Source organism: Cricetulus griseus, chromosome 5, assembly GCF_003668045.3.
Source record: "Cricetulus griseus strain 17A/GY chromosome 5, alternate assembly CriGri-PICRH-1.0, whole genome shotgun sequence".
In the NCBI taxonomy this organism is placed as follows: Eukaryota; Metazoa; Chordata; class Mammalia; order Rodentia; family Cricetidae; genus Cricetulus; species Cricetulus griseus.
The window spans coordinates 137,345,165-137,365,523 of NC_048598.1; positions in this window are offsets into that span (position 1 = coordinate 137,345,165).

The following is a 20,359-nucleotide window of genomic DNA, read 5'->3' on the forward strand; positions in this document are numbered from 1 at the left end:
ATATATATATATATATATATATATATGTATTCATATATATGTATATATATTATTTATATATATCATATTTTATATATATTATTCTTGCACAATGATATAGTATACTGGGTTTGGATTGCATATTTTCTTTTCTATGTACATCTAATGCTATAGAAACCTTGCAAAAATTCACAAACTACATCCTACACTATTGTGAGATAGGTAAATTTTGTTCTTTTACTTGAATATATTTTCTATTTTAAAATACATGTGGGCCACTCTTCTTTGCCGCTCCACTGACCTGACCCCTACCAAGGTGAGTGACCTTCTGCTCTTGCCCAACTCCTGTCCAAAGCTCCATTCACCCTGATCTCTCTGGGCCTGCAACTGCTTGGAGTAGACCCGCCCAGCCAGGGAGGAGCTCCCTGAGTCTGGAAACACCTCACTCTTCCATCCCGCTCCGCTGACCTGACCCCTACCAAAGCCTAACCCCTTCTGAGTAAAGAGACTCAGAAGTCCATTCAGAGCTGCAGACATTGAAGTCCTGGCCCACACATACCACTGGGTCACAAGAGGAGATAAAGAGACCCCACCTGCACCCACTGGAAGAAGATATGGGAAGAAGACAATATAAGAACTCACTCAACAACAGAAAGACCAATATGACAACACCAGAATCTAGGGACTCCACACCAGATCTGAAAAGCTCGACACAAAAGATGAAGAAGAGATGGACCTCAAAAATTATCTCAGCAAGATGATAGAGACCTTTAAAGAGGAAACAAGAAAATCCCTTAAAGAAATAGAAGAAAAAGCAAGCAAAAAATTACATGAAATGGAGGAAAAGACAAACCAAAAAATTAAAGAAATAAATCTCTTAAAGAATCTAGAGAAACCCAAGAAAAGCAACCAAACAAGTGAAGGAAGCACTCAAAACAGGTCAAGGCACGAAAGCTGAAATAGATACAATAAAGAAAACACAGAATGAGGCGATTCTGGAAATGGAAAGGCTGGATAAACAACCAGGAACTAAAAATGTGAGTATAACTAATAGAATTCAAGAGATGGAAGAGAGAATCTCAGTTATTGAAGACTTGATATACATTCATCAACCAAAGGAAATCTCAAGTCCAACAAATCCCTAATACAAAATATCCAGGAAATATGGGACACCGTGCAAAGACCAAACCTAAGAATAATAGGTATAGAAGAAGATGAAGAAACATTGCTCAAACGTACAGAAAACATATTCAACAAAGTCATAGAAGAAAACTTCCCCAACTAAGAAGGATATGCCTATGAAAGTACAAGAAGCTTACAGAACACCAAACAGACTGGACCACAAAAAGAAGTCCCCTCCCCCGACACATAATAATCAAAACACAAAATCTACAGAATAAAGAGAAAATATTAAGAGCAGAGAAGGAAAAAGGTCAAGTAACATATAAAGACAGACCTATCAGAATCACACCCCACTTCTGAAGGCCAGAAGGTCTTGGATAGATATACTAGAAGCACGAAGGGAGCATGGATGTCAACCCAGACTACTGAAACCAGCAAAATTTTCAATCACTATAGATGGAGAAAACAAGATATTCCATGACAAAAACAGATTTAAACAATACATATCCACAAATCCAGCACTACAGAAGGTTCTGGAAGGAAAACTCCAACCTAATGAACATAACTACACTCACAAAAACATAAGCAATAGAAAATCCAATTTTACCAAACACAAGAAGAAACAGGAGGGGGAAATCCACACACAATGACACCACCAACAATAAATCCAAAACAAATAAGAACCAACAATCAATGGACATTAATATCCCTAAATGTCAATGGTCTTAACTTACCCATAAAAGACATAGGCTAACAGAATGGATACAAAGACAGAATCCATCCTTCTGCTGTGTACAAGAAACACACCTCAACTTCAAAGACAGGGGTTACCTCAGAGTAAAAGGATGGGAAAAGATATTCCAATCAAATGGGCCCAAGAAACAAGCTGGTATAGCAATCCTAATATCTAACAAATTAGACTTCAAACTAAAATTAATCAAAAGAGATGAAGAAGGGCATTTCATACTCATCACAGGAAAAGTCCATCAAGATGAAGTCTCAATCCTGAACATCTATGCCCCAAATACGAAGACAGCCACATTTGTAAAAGAAACATTGCTAAAGAACAAACCACACACAAAAACACAAACACTTATAGTAGGAGATTTCAACACGCCACTTTCACCACTAGATAGAACCGCCAGACAGAAACTTAACAAAGAAACAAAGGATCTGACAGAAGCTATGACTCAACTGGGTTTAACAGATATCTATAGAACATTCCATCCAAACACAAAAGAATATACCTTCTTCTCAGCACCACATGAAACCTTCTCTAAAATCGACCACATAGTTGGCAGCAAAGCAAACCTCCACAGTTACAAAAGAATTGAAATAACCCCCTGTATCTTATCAGATCACCATCTTTAAAGCTAGAATTCAACAGCAATACAAATTGCAGAAAACATACATATTCGTGGATAATGAATAACACCCAATTGCACCATTCCTGGGTTGAGGAAGAAATAAAAAAAGAAATTAAAGACTTCCTAGAATTTAATGAGAATGTAGACACAACATACCCAAACTATGGGACACTCTGAAAGCAGTGCTAAGAGGAAAGTTCATAGCACTAAGTGCCCACATGAAGAAACTGGAGGAAAGTCACAATAGAGAATTGACAGAACTACTGAAAGCTTTAGAGCAAAAAGAAGCAAACTCACTAAGTAGGACTTTATGCCAGGAAATAATCAAACTGAGGGCTGAAATCAATAAAGTAGAAACTAGGAAAACATTACAAAGAATCAATGAAACAAAGAGATGGTTCTTTGAGAAGATCAACAAGATAGACAAACCTCTATCCAAACTAACCAAAAGGCAGAGAGAGAGCATGCTAATTAACAAAATCAGAAACGAAAAGGGGGATATAACAACGGACACTGAGGAAATCCAGAGAATCTTCAGGTCATACTTTGCAAACCTGTACTCCACAAAATTCGAAAATCTAAAGGAAATGGATAGTTTTCAGGATAGATATCACTAACCAAAATTAAATCAAGAACAGATAAGCAGTTTAAATCGACCTATAACCCCTAATGAAATAGAAGCAGTCATCAAAAGCCTTCCAACCAAAAGAAGCCCAGGGCCAGATGGCTTCACTGCAGAATTCTACCAGAAATTCAAACAAGAGCTAATACCAATTCTCCTTAAACTGTTCCGCACAATAGAAGCAGAAGGGGATTGCCAAACTCTTTTTATGAGGCTACAATCACTTTGATACCAAAGCCACACAAAGATACAACTAAGAAAGAGAACTACAGACAAATATCCCTCAAAAATACTCAATAAAATATTGGTGAATTGAATCCAATAATAAATGAGAAAAATCATCCACCATGATCAAGTAGGCTTTCATCCCAGGGATGCAAGGATGGTTAAACATACAAAAATCCATCAGTGTAATCCACCATATAAACAAACTTAAAAAGAAAAGCCACATGATCATCTTACTAGATGCTGAAAAGGCCTTTGACAAAATTCAACATCCCTTCATGATAAAGATCTTGGAGAGAACAGGAATAACAGGAACATGTCTAAACATGATAAACGCAATATACACCAAACCAATAGCCAACATCAAACTAAATGGAGAGAAACTCAAAGCGATTCCTCTAAAATCAGAAACAAGGCAAGGTTTTCCACTCTCTCCATATCTCTTCAATATTGTACTTGAAGTTCTAGCTAGAGCAATAAGACAGGAAAAGGGGATCAAAGGGATACAAATTGGAAAGAAAGAAGTCAAACTTTCACTATTTGCAGATGATATGATAGTCTACATTAGTGACCCAAAAAACTCTAATAGGGAACTCCTATACCTGATAAACACCTTCAGCAAGGTAGCAGGATACAAAATTAACTCAAAAAATCAATAGCCCTACTATATACAGATGATAAACCCAATGAGAAAGAAATCATGGAAACATCACCTTTCACAATATCCACAAGCAACATAAAATATCTGAGGGTAACACTAACCAAAAAAATGAAAGACCTGTACAATAAGAATTTTGAGACTTTAAAGAAAGAAATTAAAGAAGATACCAGAACATGGAAAGAAGGCTCATGCTCTTGGATAGGTAGAATCAACATAGTAAAAATGGTAATCTTGCCAAAAGTATTCTACAGATTCATCGCAATCCCCATCAAAATCCCAACACAGTTCTTCACAGACATTGAAAGAACAATACTCAACTTTTTATGGAAAAACAAAAAACCCAGGATAGCCAAAATAACTCTGTACAATAAAGGATCTTCTGGAAGCATCACCATCCCTGACAAGCTCTATTATAGAGCCATAGTTCTGAAAACAGCTTGGTATTGGCACTGGGACACTGATTAATGGTTACCAGACAGTTCTTCAAATCACACTGTTTCTATGTGTGTTCAAAAATTCTGATTGACAAACTACAAGTTTGTCAATAGATAAAAGGTAATAAAGGTTGTAAATCAAGAAAAGGAAAAGGGAAGGAAAGAAATTCAAAGAAAGGAAAGGAAAAAGAGAAGAGGAGATGGGGAGAGGAGAGGAGAGGAGAGGAGGGGAGGGGAGGGAGGGGAGGAGGGAGGGGAGAGGAGAGGAGAGGAGAGGAGAGAGGAGAGGAGAGGAGAGGAGAGGAGAGGAGAGAGAGAGAGGAGAGGAGAGGAGAGAGGAGAGGAGAGGAGAGGAGAGGAGAGGAGAGGAGAGGAGAGGAGAGGAGAGGAGAGGAGTTTCTGACAATTGCAGGTGCTTGGATGTTGCCTGTTAGGCCCTAGCAATCCAGTAACTGACAGCAGGCTACAGTACCCCCCATCAGAAAGAAAGCATGTGGAGACCAGCAGGAGCAGTGTGTCTGGAGAGAGTGTTGAAGATTTCTGAGATGCTATTTCCGCTGCAAGGTGCCACCGTTAGCCTTTTAATTTATCACGAAGCAGAGTTTACTTGTCCTGGTTCTTCAAGTGCAAATCACTGCACATTAATTAAATGTGATGCACTAATGGGCTAGAATACAGCTTCCACTATCTATGAACATCAAGATATTTACGAAGTTTTACAAAATGCTTCAAGAGATCCCCAGAGAAAGGCACTGTGGCAAATAAAAACATTTCCATTATTCACAACACTTTATATAACACTTTTGCTCCAGACTGCTGAGATACTTTTTATAGTACTGTTTAAGTGTAAAATGTCTACAGTGTACTTCTCCTGAGGTGCTTATTTCATCGTGTTTTAAGCAGGAATTTAAACTACAGGCACCAAAATTTCCAAAGCAGGCAAGATAGTCATTCCTCCCCACATCAAACATGCACTTGTGGAACATGTTGGGAATCGGCAGGCACTCAAGGTGTCATGGCCTGAAAGGAATTCAGACCACATTCCTTTCTCTTGTATTTCCAGCATTTTAGCTTGTTTTGTGTAATAACATTTTTTTTCTTTTTCCCACAATTAAATGTCACTAGCACAACCATAATGTTATATAAATTACTAGCAAATTTGACATAAAGGATATCAAAAGCAGTTAATTTCAAAGATTAACTTCAAACATTCAAATAACTCAAAACCCATAAAAACTGAAAATAGTTGAAAAATATTGATTCCTACAAGCAACTATTACTATACAAATGAAAATTTTGAAATGAATATTAATTGAACTTTCATTCAGCATAGTACTTACTGGGACCGGAGAGCTGGCTCAGTGGTTAAGAGCATTGTTTGCCCTTCCTGAGGTCCTGATTTCAATTCCCAGCAACCACCTGGTGGCTCACAACCATTGTAATGAGATCTGATGCCCTCTTCTGGCAAGCAGAGAAACATGCAGACAGAATACTGTATATATAATTCTGGAAGACCATCTGTATTAGCCCCAAGTTTGGGAGCCATTTCTGGAGGACTGATGTCTTCGGGGCTGCAATCGGAACCAGATACCAAACCTGAGTGTTCCAAACCTGAGTGGTCCGAACCTTAGTGGAGGAGTGTGAACTCAAGATAGGCTGACTTTCCAACGGCGTTAAAGAAGAGGAGACATCTGATCATATGAGGAGAGCGATCAGTTAATACTGAAGGCCATGGTTTATTAATCCATCATCAATGGCAGAAGACATCTATTATCATGTATAGCTAATAGCAAATATTTCCCTTAATCCTAGAGACACTCCTTTGCAGCGTGTACTCAAGCCCTCAGGCACTCTATACCAGCACATCTCACTCGCCTTTAGGGTGGGTGTAGTCTCACCCTGGCCCATGGCTATTGTAATTTAGAATAGGAGCCATTCTCCACCAAGGCCAGGCCATCCAAGCTATCAGTTGACATCTAAAGGGCAGTAGGAATTCTGGGATTTCCAGAACTCGTGGCTGGATGGAATAGATTTCCAAAATATGTGGCCCAGACATATAATAAATAAATATTTTTAAAAGGTGTTTTGTTTTCTTTTTTTTGTTTTTTGTTTTGTTTTTTAATAAAATTGCCCACTTGAGCAGCAGGAGGTCAGCCTGGACAACAATGTCTGGGTCTAAAATTCATTTAAAAAGGCAGAAAGAGAATTATAGACTAAAGCAACAGTACATTCATATCAATACTGTAGATTCAAAATGCTCATGGTTGATAAATGATATAATAAAAAAATAAACAAAATGGAAAACACCACAAATAACATATAAGTTAAAACTTATATCAAAATAATGATATTTATATAACTAGAGGAGTGACACTAAGGAAGATTCTTTTAATTGCAGATATACTATGAATAAAAGCATGTTATATTCATATTGTTCTCAAGTTTGCAAACAAATGTCTCTTAAAAATTATCGAGTCGGGGCTGGAGAGATGGCTCAGTGGTTAAGAGCAGTGACTTCTCTTCCAGAGGTCCGGAGTTCAATTCCCAGCAACCACATGGGATCTGGTGCCCTCTTCTGGTGTGCAGATATACATGGAAGCAGAATGTTGTATACATAATAAATAAATTAAATAATAAATAAATAAATAATAAATTAAATAAATAAATTAAAAAAATTATTGACTCTACAGTTTTGTTCTATCCTAGGTCTCCAAGCCAACTGGCCTCTGGGTCCTGGTGCTCTGGGCAGTGTCAGGGGTGGACTCACTCTGCTGACATGGATCTTAGGCTTGTTCAGTCATTGCTTGGCCACTCCCAGATCCCTACACCACCCTGTTACCCCTTAATAGACTTTACAGCACACCCCATAGACAAGACAGACTGTAGGTCAAAAGTTATGCAGCTGGGTTGGTGTAGCTCGGTCTTTTTGTGGGACTCCTAACTGTCAGGGGCCATGTCAGAGGAGCAGTGGGTGACAACTGAAGTTCACAGTGTCAGCCCACCAGAAAGCAACTTTCAAATGGGTGAATATCCTTTAGGAAAGGCCACAGACTACAGACCCAGAATGACTTTTGCTTCTGCTCTACTTCTACATGCTTGTTACTGCAATATTCCTCTGTGTGAGTGTATGTGGAGAGATCTCCACTGCCTATAAACATAGTGTGTTTACCTCTTGGAAACATGCCATTCTCCTGGGCATTTTCTCTGTGGATTTTCAAGATTATTCCTCCCTGAGCTGTACTGTCTCAATTTATAATAATAATAATAATGATAGCCTATGCAGAGTTTTGATGAATAAAAATAAATCCAAGGATATGTTTTAAAGTCAGGGTCTGTCAGTTTCACCTAAGCAGCTGCATAGATTATAGCTCAAGTTAATGATTAAGACAAACAATTGAGTCCCAGTAGCCCAGCTACTTTAGATTCTTTTAACCTTAAGGTTGAGAGATGTGTTCACAGGTTTTGGAGTACATCACAACTGAGACAAAGCTTTGAAAATAACAAAGTTAGACTAAGATATTTTTGTTTTGTTAAATAGCTTTGAGGTGAAAAGAAATCCAAGAAGGCAATCAATCTAAAGTTTTAGAAAGGAGCATAGTTGAGTGCAGAACTCCTTAAGGTCAGGAAACAAGAACAAAGTGGCCCAATTATCATCGGCTGATGTACTTTTCTTGCTAGGACTGGTTGATGACCAAAGGTGATGATTAATTCCTTTAATCTTTCTTGCCCTCAATCTCCTGATATTAAAAAAAAATGTTAATGAGTGGGCATATACCTTAAAGATTTAAAGTTTAAAGTAGAGCTGACTGATTCCTTATCATACACAAAAGTTTAGGTTTGTGATTCATATGGATTCATTATAAAATTACCTTTTAAGATAAGTATTAAGGTAATGGGCCCCTTATTTGTAACTACAAAATGCAGCCTTCCAGTGAAAGATCTGACAAGAATACCTTGTTGTCCATACAGTTAATCTCTAACAAGTTGCTTGGGTATGAAGGTATGTGGGTTCTTGGAACAATTTGTTTTTCACCTGTAGTACGGAAATGTTTAATCATGTAAGGGATATGGAAAACATGCTGTCTTTTACTGTTTGTTTTGTATTCAGTGTAATTATTCACTTGACAAACAGAATGTAACCACACTGTAATTCCTATATTGTCTGAAAAATTTTGTTGGGGTATATAAACTGAAAAAAAAAGTATACAGTAGAAAGAACATGAGAAGAACAAAGAATAAAGAAAGAAGACAACAAAAGAGTATGTGAGTCTTTTTCCACTAACCCCATCAGATAGAAAAGTCTGAGCTTACACCCACTCAGTAGATTCCAATCAAGATGCTGCGCTGCTGGAGGCTTACCCCCAGACAGCAGTACCTAACAATGGAAGTAGGGGCTGTCTCTGAATCTTTCACTGGAATTGGGACCTAATTCCTCATACTGAGTTGCCTTTTCCAGCCTTAATACAAGGCAAGGTGCCCAGTCTTACACAATTTAATATGTTTTGTTAGTATCCATGGAGGCCTGAGCTTTTCTGAATAGAAATGGAGGGGGAGTGGATGAGGGGAGTAGAGGTAGGAGGAGTGACTGGGAGGATAGAGAGGAGGGGAAACTGGTCAGGATTTAGAATAAACAGATTGATACATACATACATACATGGTAGATAAATACGTATATAGATAGATATTACCAAGTCTGTATCAGACCTTCACCATGGGCATTTTCTATAGTTAACTTTTACCTTTAAATATGACCCAGTAATAACAAGTAATTTGCCATAAGCACTTAGTAAACATTCTTTCTTTCATTAAAAAATCTGATAAAAATATATAATAGTTTTTACCATTTGATAAACTTTTTGAACTTTTCAAAGTGAAAGGGAAATAGAGTGGATTCATTCAGTTGACTTACTGTATTTTAAAAGCTCTAAATTTTGCTGAAAATGCAACCATTTCTTGACTTTAATTTCCATAAACAAAATAGTAAAGTTTATGTTTTTAGGCTTCAATATCCCAAAGACAAATTTTATAAATTTATATATAGAATGCTACCCAATGTTTATTTGTTTATACTAATGTACATTTTTGGTACTTATTCTGTGTAGGAAGCACTGGGCAAAGAAAACACGCTGTGAATCAGACCAAAAAAGTAGATGAGTATAGAAATTTTGCATTGTTTAATGTAGCTGATATTAATAAGAGGAAAAGTGTACAAAGAAATTGAATAATTTGCAAAGAGGAAAGTAAGCTAAATAAGAGGAAGTGAAGCTAAAGAAAAGAAACATAACTCCAAAATATTAGTTAGTGGTCTGTAGAAAATGACAATTAGAATATTGGTGGGAGAATGTATAGATTTTGTTTATTATTTATGAGGTCGAGAAGTAGAAGTCAATGACAATGGTCATGTTTGTGACCAAAACAACATTGCATAAAACATGAGCTATACTGGGACAGAAATAGATAAAGGAGGTCAGTGGATGAGAAAAAGTTCTAGTGGAACCTTGAATGAATTAAAATCACAAATGCAATCTTAAACTAAAACATCTAACAAGTAGATTAAAAATAAAAAGCAATAAAATAAAAATAACCATACAGATACATTCACATGTCTTTGACATAGGAAGCCCCAGAAGTAGGTGAGATAACTTGAAAGTATTGCTCAATGAGAGAATAAACCAATCGTAGGACAGAAGCCCAAGAGGCTTTAACACTTTGTAGATAAGACTAAATAAGACAATAGAAACTAGCAAGATGAGGGCAAAAGACAACCAAAATAAGTCAGCTTCACTGTTATTAGTGCAAAGTGTTTTAAGAGATAAACTACTGTGGTGTAAGCTCTCTTAACTCATAAAGATTTTGTTCCAAGACTTCCTGTGGATGCCTGAACTCGGCTAGTACTGATTTGCACATATGTACTGCTTATTCTTATATGTAAAATCCTACAAGACAATTTATAAATTATGCATAAAAAGGAGTTAACAGTAGCCAATGACAAATTAGAACAATTGTAATAACTTATTTTTATAACGATTTTATAGAATAGTGAGAATTACAAAAAATACATAGTCTAATAGAACAAAGAAAATGGTACTATGAAACCCACGGCTTTGTATATCAAATATACACTAGCAATTTTTTTTAAATCATGATAATACTGCTTTTTCCTTCCTAGGGTATCTTACGGCACTGCCCTGCCTTTCTTATGATGTTGTATTCACAATATGCATTGAGGTGAAGGGCTTGCACGTTGTTGTGATTTAGCATTGTTGTTATTGATTTTCTTCATGGATCCCTAGAAAGACTCTTGGAGAAATATAATGAAATCCTGTCCCATCTTGCTCTATTCCACTCCACACATACATAGAGTGCACTATCCCATTAGCCACGTCAAAGCCATGCCAGGAACCAGATAAACTGCCAGGCTTTCACAGAGTAGCTGTTCAAATAATTCTTAGAACGACAAAGCAACGTAAAACTTGCAAGTTTTTAATTTTATGAAATTTCCATGAGTTACTTGAACCTCAGTTAGTTGACCGTGTTTAACTGAAATTGCAGAAAATTAGAACTTACAAAAAGGTGAACTACAGCACAGCAAAAGATTAAGGAGTCTGTCAACCAGCTATGCTTACTAACATAGAATTTATGAAAGAAGTATCAATGGAGTAAGGAAAGAAACTGCAATGTTTATAGTATGAGGCAGAAGGGAAAGCAGAGCCTGGGAACAAATTCCACAGTCATGATAAATAAAGGGAAGGACAAAAAAGAGGTCCTAGATCAGGGGTGACAGCCAATAGCAAATGCACAGCACAAAACTGTATTGTTTATTTTGTTTTAGATGACTTCTATCTTAATAATATAATATATAAACACATTCTTTAGGGGATTTACAAAAACCTACTTGCAAAAAAAAAAAGAATAGAAAGAAAAAAGCAAGTCTCCAACAAGTCTCCTTGGAAACAGGAAGTCATGAACTGCTCTTATATTGTTTCTCACTTCAATGATTGTGACATCTGACAGTATCATAAAATCCCAAATGTTTATTCCAAAGGACTTAAGTTTAATGGACAAAGTTAGTACTTAAGTGAAGGATATTGCTTTAAAAACTTACTTGCATTGATTTAAATCTAGTAAACAAATTGCTAGCCAGTTCTAGAACTAGATTATACATTGCATTGAAATGTTTTCTTTTCTAGATAATGTTTTGCCTATATTTATTTGCTGACATGAGAACATATTTTCTAATTATTTAAGAAGTTTTTCCAGAAGAAAGCTACGCCTATATCACCCATTTTTATTACTAAAATGTTAAATCTGTTGTTTTTAAAGTAGAGCTTCATTTATTTATTCATGAATTGAAGATATATATTTAATAAATCTTTCTTAAGAACTACTAAATGCCATGTACTGAAATGAGGTTGCATATTTGATAAGAAAACTGGAAGGCATAAGAAGTCTAGGCTACTTAAATAGCATTTAAAAGGGTTTATATAAATAGGAAATTTAGCAGTTTTATTGAAGTCTATGCCTGGATTATTCCATCTACTTTGAAGTTTATGGAAGAACATGGGTGGTCAGAGAAATAATCTCATCAGTTTGTGTGAATATTTAAAAGCTATGATTATATAAAACATTTTAATTTCACACAAACCTATAAAGATGTAAATCAATGAGAACAAGTCTAAGAAAATTATTATTTAATAAAAGAAATTTGTAATAGTTATCTGCGATTACCAGAAGGGAGATGATGCAATTCATATAATATTAAACACTATAAAAAGTTTCATATTACAAAAAAAAGTGTGTGGTTGTTTGTATTTTCTAGTTAATTAAGTGTTAAGAGTTTTTTTATAGGGCCAACAAAATGGTTCCACAAGTATACTACTTGCCATGCAAGACTGAAAGCCTGAGTTTGATGCCTAGAATCTACGTAAATGTTGGAGGGAACAAACTCTACAGAGTTTCCCTCCAGTTTTCACATACATTTCTTGGCATATGTGACCCTCCTATTCACAATGAATATACAATAATAATAATGTAAATAAAGTTAAAATATTTTGCTACAGTATTGTAACAAACTTTAAATTTTGTTTTAGTAGAGTGTCATATTTTACATGACTGCAAATCCTTTCATTATTTCTATTGTAGATGTAAACAGATATAAAATGTGTGTGGGGGGGCATACCTTCTAACTATCTTCTAAACCAACAAAAGGAAAAATAGCACAAAGATTTTAAACATAAGGACATGTTAAATTTCATTTCAGATGTTTATTTAGTTCTTTTTCGGTTGTGAGCCTAGGCTTTAACAGCTGAGCCATCTCTCCAGCCTGTTTATTTAGTTATTTTTTTTTTAAATCATAATGTGTCCATTTGTAATTTCACCCTAAAACTATGTAGAAAACATGTCAACAAAAATCAGAACAAAAGAATATAGCAATGTCTACAGCATTGTGTAAGTGTATGCAAGTATTTTTTTAAAGATGGCTGGCCATCTGCTTTTCGGGTGTTGTAATGTTGATAGTGATTTAGGCATGGGGGCCATTTAGAACAGATTCAATCTTTAATAACAGTCAATGCAGAAAACGTGGTTTTAGCTTGTTATTTCAATAGACAAAGGTACTAAACATGAGCTGGACACAACAAGGTGTAGATCAAAATCCAACATGTTGCTGATGCTTTCAGCAGGCATTTCATTTTCATTAGCTGCTGACAAGGGAGGCAACAGAAAGCAACACCAGCTACTCAGTGAGCTCAGTGATAATTGCTCTCTCTTTAGGTGAGAGCGAGTCAGCTGCTTTTTCTTCATTAATACAGAATGTGGGCATTCGACAAGTGCTCTTCTATCCTAATGAGTGACATGGGGATAGATACATTGGCTACACACACTGTTGGGTCTACAGAGTTAATTTGTTAGATTTTGTTCATAAGTGGTTCCTCATCAAGTCATAGCAACTTTAAACTTTTAATCACAGTTTTGCTTTCTTTCCTTATTTTCCTCTCTCATTTCCTCCAATCCCTTTATTCCTCCTTTTTTCTTAATAAATCTTATTGGTTTTCTTTAAAAGGTATTAATGAAATTATGATTTTTTTAAGTTTCAAAGTTACTTTCAACAAAGGACACATACAATAGTAAATTAAAAACAATTATCTTTATAAAGAAATATATGGTTGTGATGAATACTTTGAGTGCATTTGTGTTTCTTTTCAATATTTTTTTTCATCTGGGAGGGATTAAGTTATACAGTTTTTAGCAAAAAGGAAGAATTATGAAATATCTGAAATGAAAGAATAATCCGTAAAGTAAAGCTCTTACACAGTGATTGATTCAGAAATGACTTGATGGATGTATCTAATGCAAAAGCTATGGCACTTAACTCAAGCCAATTATTTCATGATTGCATCCTTTTAAAAATGAAGAAAATGTATGAATTACTTTAATTCTTGAATTAAACTAGTCAGATTTTTTAGGTATAATTATGTTCAACCTTATTCAAATCCATATGTCATTTTACAGCTAGTAGGTACCTATAAATGCTCATGGTACATCAAATAACAAGGATAAAATAAACACATGGGAAATTTCTTTTCATTTTTTATATTGGCAATTGTTGCCAACAATACCTTTTTCTTTGAAATAATGCAAAAGAGTATCATTTATTAATTTGTTGCTCATAGTATCACCCTTTTCACAACATGAAGAGGGACTCAACATAATATTTAGAATGGATAAATAGGGACAATTAAATGATAATCCAGTTCTGGGTTTCTGGAAAGAGCCACTTCTATCAGTTGTTTTTTACCCTGCTGTGTTCTGTATAAAACCAGATTTCAGATAACACGTGTTGTCTCTCAACTGTAGATATTAGCTTTATATACTTAGATATGTGTGTTTAATTTGTAATACCAGTAGAGACAGGGAGAGATTTTCAAGGGAGGGAGTTAGATAACATTAAGATCTTTTTAAAGGGACATGAAAAAACCTATTACAGCATATACATATATATGTATACTCTCTTACCTAATCTATATCTAAATATATGGAGTTAGACAATTACAGGGCAATGATGCCTTTAATAGACACTGGTGGCTGGCAAATAAAATTACCAGTGCCAGGAATAGAAATGGTTTATATCTTTTGGAATTGTTGGTCAATGAGGTTCCAAAGACAGTTCCTTAACATACTCATACCAAACAAGCTTTTGCCCTTGTTCTCAGTCATTCTTTAGAACTTGATATTAACATAGTATTTCTTTTTTCCAGATTTTATTTTTTTATTAGAAAGAAAATTATTTTGCATGTCAATCCCAGGTCCCTCTCCCTCCCCTCCTTCTCTGCCCCCCCCCAGCTAATGCCTACCTATCCCATACCCTTTCTGCTCCCCAGGGAGGGTGAGGCCTTCCAAATGGGGTCTTCAAAGTCTGTCATATCCTTTGGGATAGGGCCTAGGCCAACCCCCTTGTGTCTAGGCTCAGGGAGTATCCCTCCATTTGGGATGGGCTCCTAAAGTCCATTCCTATGGTAGCGATTACTAACATAGTGTTTCTTAAGACACGATATCACTTGAGTCATAAAACATGATGAAATTAAACCATTACAGACCCAGAAGCTTCATCCTCATTGCATAATTATCATAGTGCTGGAAGGTGCTATGGAAAGTACTGAAGGAGAAAAGGAAACATCAATCAGACCCATCTATGAGCCCTGAAAGCTAAAAGTATGACTGTCCTGATAAACCATGCCCACTGGTATAGTAGTGACCTGAACATCAAGGGAAATAATCAACCACTCACTGATTGGTTTTAAATCCCACCTTACAATACTTAGCCTATTCCTGGTACCAATATCATGCCAAGAATCAATGGCTAGATAGGACATATTTCCTAATGGAGAACCTACTATTGTGCTGATAAGTGGACTTAGTATTAAACTAAATAGACTCCTAATGACTTTTGATTAAACCCATAGACCCATGTATTTCTCAACCATCATTACAGGAACTCTCATTTGCAACAGATGATGATGAACACAGAGATGCATACTTGGCAATGTGCAGAGAGCAAGAGACTACACAATGACCAACTCTAACTGGAATATACATTCTTCATTCCCCTGTCAAAGGCTCAAGGTCACTTTGGCAGAGGGGATAGGTGAAGTGTAAAAGTCAGAGTCAGAGAATGAACACACACAAAAGAGCAGCTGCACAGAAGACCTCAGAACCTTCAGCAGCATGCAGAAAATCTGTGAAAGCCTAAGCCATACCAAATCCCCACATGTAAAGAGAAGCAGGCACACTAGATCACCTCTACCTGTAGAGTGAATAGCAATGCTAGCTGCCATGAGAGGGGGAGGCTGTTTTCATTCAGAGTATACTATTGATAAATTGACCACACTTGAGTGAAAGCCCACACCTCCAAGAATATTTGGAGATCACAAATTGGTCTTGAAAGAAAAAGAAAAAAAATCACATGAAGTTGGATGGCAGAGATAGTGATCTTGGAAGAGTTCAGGGAGGGGGTATGAACAGGATCAAAATGGATCATACAGAACTTGAAACTCTCAAGGAACTAATTAGTAAACATATGGCTTGCAGCCACCATCTCAGAGTGAAAATAAATGAAAATTCTACAATGACTTAACAGCAGCAGGGGGATTGATATGTAAAATAGTATTGTTTCTAAATAAAAAATAATGTAAAAATACATAAATGGAACAACATTTAGATGTTGGGCTCTGGATAGGACTTCTGGACTTACATGGGACCTTGTTAGTTTCCATCTTGTTACAGTGGATAAAGCAGGCTCACACTTGGAAATTGTGGAAGGGAATTCACCACTGACACCATGCACAAACTGTGAGAAGTCAGCAGATTTGATGAGATAACTAGGGATTCCTTTAGAGGAGAGTTACACTAAAAAGAAAAGTCCCACATTAAGAATGGGGAACATCAAAATGCAGGGGACTAGGACCCTGTATAGTGCTACTACGGATAGTTTGAAAATGGAAAATTTAAATAAGGGGATAAATGACTTAGCTGGGATTGACATAATGTCTGCTGTAATTACTATCAGTTTAGTAGTTAATATTTTATCCTAAAAATATGGTTTGATAACTGTGACAAATGGGACATATTGATAAGATGCAAGCCTTAGAAAGAATTACTAATAAAATGAAGAAAAATATTCATTAACAGACAGAGGAATTTAGAGCAGAAACTACTCTATCGCTGTGGTGATATTTTGTTTGTGTTTTAACAAATAAAGCTTGCCTAAAAATCAGAGTGCACAGCTAGCCACTAGGTAGCCATAGGGGTCAAGCAGTAGTGGCACATACCTTAAATCCCAGCACTCAGGATACAGAGGCAGGAGAATCTCTGTGAGTTGAAAGCCACTCTGGGCTACACAAGATTAATCCAGTCTAAAAGAGAAGTGGAGCTCACACCTTTTATCCCAACACTGGGGATCACATGCTCTTAATGCCAACATTAGGCAGGTGGAGACAGGAGTGATATGGCTGGGAGGAGAGAGGAATATAAGACAGGAGGAGACAGATGCTCGTTGCATTCAGTCTGAGGCATCATAGAAACAGGATCGCCCTTTTTCTGAGGATTTAGTAGAGGTAAGAACTAGTGGCGGGCTGTTTTGCTTCTCTGGTCTTTTAGCATTAAGCCTTATATCTGATTCCAGGTTTTTATTATTAAGACCAAATAGAATTTGAACTACATATCATTGGATTATGAAATTGAAGGGGAGTGGCCTAAGGTTATTAGAACTCTAACCTTAATCCATGCAGTTACTATATAAGAATGACCACCAGATGATAGGCACCCCCAAGTCTATGCAGAGGTTAATTGGAATCCTGTAGAAATGTTAGATTTAAGGAGATTTAAGGCAGCAGTCATTTCATATGGTATGCACTACCCTTTGTGAGGTGGATGTTAAATTCATGGGCAGCTAGGAATAGAATTATTCCACAAGACTAAAAACATTTAGTTGCAGCAGCATTGGAAGCTGTTTTTCCGTTACAATGGAGAACACGCTGTGATAGTTCATCAAACAGCTTAGTCATTCAATCCAAGCTAACTTATAAGACTAACAAATGCCTTTCATTTGATAGGTACGGAAAAAATTAGTTTTTATTGTGAAAAGATAATACTTTTTTCTGTCGCTAAAAAGACATTTGTCTTAACAAAGATATAACCTGATAAAAAGGAACTTGCCCCAGTTAGTGTTGGAGAAAGGTTTTGGTTTTCTCTTTCCAGGAGAATAAGAGCATCCAATTAAGGAATCCGAAGACCACTAGACAAATGAGTCATCTAAGGAAGGACAAATCATCCAGAAAAAAATGTCACAAGAAAAAGAGTGAAGTTGGCCTAATGGTATAGCACATTTCTAACAGGATAAAATTTCATAAATCTTCCAAATCTTTGTTTCTGCTGGTTTCTATTAACATAAAGGGCAAATGGCCTTTTGTGGTCTCAGTTCAATTAAAAATCAAAGCTGGCTTTGGAATTAGAGCATGGATCTCTCCTCCTCTAAACCCAAACATGTTTATTAAAGGAAAATTCAAAATCTCTGTCTCATGTCAGAAGACCTGCCTAATATGGGGCAGAAGAAAATCAAAATTTAGGGACTATTCACTGCTATAAATATTACCTCTAAGTTTATAAGATATATATAATTTCTGTCATGATATTCTATATAGTCATATAGAATACTAACTCATTCTACAAATAGGCTTCATCTAGCTTCCTGTATGTGATTCTGGGCTAGAAGAAGGTAACTGAGAAGTAAGCTTGTGTGACCTTTATATACTTAATAAATTGTGCTCCCTTAATGTCTCTGAGATCTGCTGCATATTATATTTAAAATGTTTAAGTTTTCTATAGTGAACTGCAGATTCCTAACAGCAACCTTTGAAGTCTCCAAAAAGGTGATGAGACCCCACAATGACAATTCTACTGCATTGTGGTAATGCCATTAAGTTGACAAACACCACCTGAAGATCAGCTTTGAACTACAAACTTCTCAGGACAATTTCAAGGCAGTGAGCTGAGATAGTCTAGCCTCACAGACTAACCTGCTAAGACCTCAGATAAGCTCTATCTATACTTTCCTATAACACAGAGATTAAACAAAAAAAATACAGTTTGATCTTCTAGGACTTCACTATTGCCTCAATTTTCTCTGGGTCTTTTAAAGATACTGTTGCCCCCAGACAACATGAAGCAATTTTAAAAACACAAAACCCACAATCCCAAAAGGTGGGGTGGGTGGTTTTTGGTCATTCGGTGGGTTATGAAAGTTTGTCCTCATTTTGGTAGGTTGGCTACAAATTACTACTGGTCATGGTAAAGGAGGAATTTAAACAAGGAAAATTGGATTCAAGGATATCCTTTTGAGTGAAAAAACAGGGGGGGCAACATGGAAAGGACAGGATAAAAGTGTAGATTATTAAAACTACTTTAAACTAAAAAGCAAGTATTAATCTCAAATATTTTACTTTGGTATGGATTTTTGTATATTGGTAAAAATATCAAGGTTATTTTTGTTTATATAGAACATACTCTAAATATGCTCCTACTCTTATTTAAGATATTTTTGTATATTGATACAAATTTAAGGCTATTTTTGCCATACTATGTGCATGTATCTATTCATGTTTAAGGTATTGTACCTATGTAGCAAATTTAAAAGTATAATGTATAATTAAGAAACACAGGTTACTAGTTATTCATCTATAGTAATCAAACTTTTATGCTTTCAGGGTTAAACAGAGATATATTATAGATGGAGAGGTGGTCTTCAAATGCTTCACAGATGTACAGACACTGACATTTCAGGTATTTCAATAACCTAAGGCTTTTCACAACAGTGAGACATGTCTGCTCCTAGCAGCACTAATTTGCCTCATGAAAGGATTATGGGCATCAAAGACCCTTCCTATGGAGTTTGCTTTTGTTATAGCAAGGGTAGTCACTGGGGGAAAAAAAACTGCCTTTGACTAGACTGCTGACTGTATGCTGTCCAAATTGGATGAGCATGACACAAACTTTACCAGGACAAGGTAGTACAATCATTCAAAATCTGGCTTCACAGAAAAGTCTGTCAGATATTCTAGGCATGTAAGTCAAAATTGGATGCCCCAACAGTACATGGGAACCTTGGGTGACTGTACAAGCAGCCAGCTGTTTCTGTCATTTCTTTGTTTTGAAAGTTGATTGCTTTGCACTTGCACTTTGTGTTTACTTCGGTAATATTACATCGTTCTCGGGCATCTGATGGGGTTGAAGACAAGGTAGTTATAGCTGTAGTTTTCCTTGTTACAAAATTCAGAAAGAAACTCACAAAAAAAGATATAAGGTATATAAGGTTGAGACTTTTGAAACCTTAAATTGTTCATCTTCTTGTTTTGATGTCTAAAATGATAGTTTTAGGTTGGTTATACAAGTTAGAATAGAAAGTGAATTGGGTACAAAACATTAGACTCAGCAAGATAGGATAGATAATAGATAAATTTCTCTAAATTTGCCAAATAAAATTGGACTGGGTATTGTGGGTGTAATCCTTATTTCATCATTGTTCTTATTGTTTATAGTTTATGGTGCTAAAGTTAAAATCTTTGCTTTATATTTAGACAAAACAGGGAAAACTTGGGGGATACCCAATTACAGTGTGGGCCCCAAGTTTGTACTTGGATTAATTAATAAAATTAAGCTTATGTCAGGAGGCTGCATTAGTAACTAGTTGATGGAAAGTAACCATAGAGCATCAGATGGCATCCAGGAAAGATAGAGAGACAAAGGAATTAGTAAGGTGGGGTTTGGAGTGGGAGCTTTTTCTGGTTGGCAAAGCAGTAGCACAGGTCTTTTTAGAGACACAAGCCATGAGGGAAGGTTAACCAATTGTGACCCAGTCTTTCTGAGTAGCAGGTTTTTACTCCAGTCTTTGAATCTT